Source organism: Xyrauchen texanus, chromosome 33 (assembly GCF_025860055.1).
Source record: "Xyrauchen texanus isolate HMW12.3.18 chromosome 33, RBS_HiC_50CHRs, whole genome shotgun sequence".
In the NCBI taxonomy this organism is placed as follows: Eukaryota; Metazoa; Chordata; class Actinopteri; order Cypriniformes; family Catostomidae; genus Xyrauchen; species Xyrauchen texanus.
Window position 1 is genome coordinate 18,322,265 of NC_068308.1, and position 2,293 is coordinate 18,324,557.

Genomic DNA, 2,293 nt, shown 5'->3' on the forward strand with positions numbered 1-2,293 from the left:
AAAAGCTTAAAGTTTGAAGGTTTTACATTCACAAAGAATGTAAGATAGATAGATAGATAGATAGATAGATAGATAGATAGATAAAGACCATGTGTGTGTTTACATTTGAAGGATTTGACAGTTGGAATTTGAAAGTTTGTTTTTGAAATCACGAACATTCCGTGGCCAGTTTGAACACTCAGTTGAAACGGGTGTTCAATCTATACCACTGATCTATATAGATAACTGGATAGCTCATGACGTCACAACAGTGAAGCTACTGCGCCGCCATCTTGGTATTCCCTAACATTCTGTACTCCTATGTGTCTCAATGGGAAATCGTCTGTTTTGGTGAGTAATTTGTACCCATCCAGTCACATTAAAACACATTTCTTATGTCTGCATACACTGTATCACAATGCAATCTTCCTAAATATGTAATTCATTATTTATTTTGACTTTAATTTTCCCCCCTGCTTATTCTAAATGTGAGCGTGTTATGTTACTCTTTATTGCAGCAGCATTACGTTCAGCGGTGCACGTGCGCACGTGTTTCAATAGAAACAAGTTTAAGAAACTGAGGTAAGATATCAGTAGACATTTGCAAACATATTTTTTGCAGGCTTTAAAGTTTTTATTCTGAATACATAATTATATTTTGTAGCTTTTGTTTACGTTGAACGTGCATTGTGGTTATTTTCTTAGGATAAATGAATATTAGCTATGCAGCTAACGTTAACTTAGTGAGTTATACTGTTATTCATTGTGGTTATTTTCCTAAGTCAGCTTTTTTGGTCAAGTTGAATATCTAATTGCAGATCAACACCGGTTACATATGATAAATATAATGTGGGCTTTCATTAATTCTCTGTGTGTGATTTGTACTTTTTGCAGTGCAGGCCTGAATACGGTCCAGCTCACGGGCATCATTTATAAAGTGATCAATTGGAATAGACGAGGAGCAGGGCAGGACTGGTAATCTGGACTACCGGACATTTTTCCGGTGGACCGACAAACTTTGGGGCCGATCAGGGTGGACTGGCCATCGGGAGAACCGAGCGGGTCGCTGTGTCGGCCGCGATAATCTAAAACGAGCCGCCGCGTTAGCGAACACTACCCACCCAACAACTTTTTGACAGTTATGTCAAATCCCGGGCCGATTTCTCTTTCCAGTCCAACTCTGAAAAGGTGCACATGGATATTGTTGAAGTTAAACAAGGTAAATTTGCCGTTTGGATTTCAATAAACATCGCACTGAATGCTAGATAAAACTGGAATTGGTTTGCAACAGGAGGAAAAGCTGTATGAGGAGTCAGCCTGGCTTCACTGAAGAGCTGTTTTAACAGAGTAAAAAATATTATACTGTCTGTTTTTATTTGCAGTGAAGATACTTTTGCAACATGCAGTATAAGTCTCATAAAATTACTGTGTTTCAGATAGTTATAACATTTAATATTAATAGAAAAGTTGACCCAAATATGTAAATTCTGTCATCATATACTCAACCTCATGTCCTTCCAAATCCATGTGACTCTTTTGCAGAACCCCCAAAAATGTATTTTGTATTCCATATAATGAAAGTAAATGGTGAGCAAAATAGCTTGTTTTGGTCACCAATGGCTTTCATTATATGGACAAAAAATTTTTTTTAAATGTCATCTTTTGTGTTCCACAGAAAAAGTCATACAGGTTTGGAAGGACATGAGGTTGAGTAAATAGCTGTGCGTAAGGTCTTAAGTTGGGGTATAAAGTTCAAGGCTTCGTAACTACTAGTTAGTTTGCAACTAAGTTGGTGCTTAATTTGGTTGCTCCACCTGTTCTTTAAGTTCATTTTTTTTTTATGTACTTGGAAGCTTTTGTTATTGAACAAATAAATATGTATGATTTCCTTGAGTGTGCATATGTCAATAAACCTATTTCTGATTATGATTTAAAATATCAGGGGATTGTTGAAATAATTAAATGCTCACAAGCTGGAATGTACATGTTCCAGAAATGAATGCAAATGGATAATTCCATTAAGTAAAGGTAAATTAATGTGTGTGTGTGTGTGTGTGTGTGTGTGTGTGTGTATATATATATATATATATATACACATACTACATATGAACTTGTGTGTGTATACTATGCTACATTTTTATATTTGGTTCTGGATTTATTCTAAGAGATACTGTCTAGTTACAATATCAACACAAAGCTAGTCGTTTTTCTTAACTTTAAAATTTGTTGATGTGCATGCACCCCCCCTAAATTAGTTCACATTTACTATATAATCTAGTCAAAAATGGTTAATAATGTTGGCAAATTATGCAGA

General features: G+C 35.5%; 1 long non-coding RNA gene across 1 annotated transcript; it reads left to right on the forward strand.

Moving 5' to 3' along the window:
- The first annotated feature begins 204 nt into the window (after positions 1-204).
- Positions 205-1,817, forward strand: LOC127627226 (uncharacterized). Its single transcript, XR_007968535.1, has 3 exons — positions 205-330; positions 498-561; positions 874-1,817. It is a non-coding gene; the product is annotated as an uncharacterized LOC127627226 (long non-coding RNA).
- Positions 1,818-2,293: the final 476 nt, after the last annotated feature.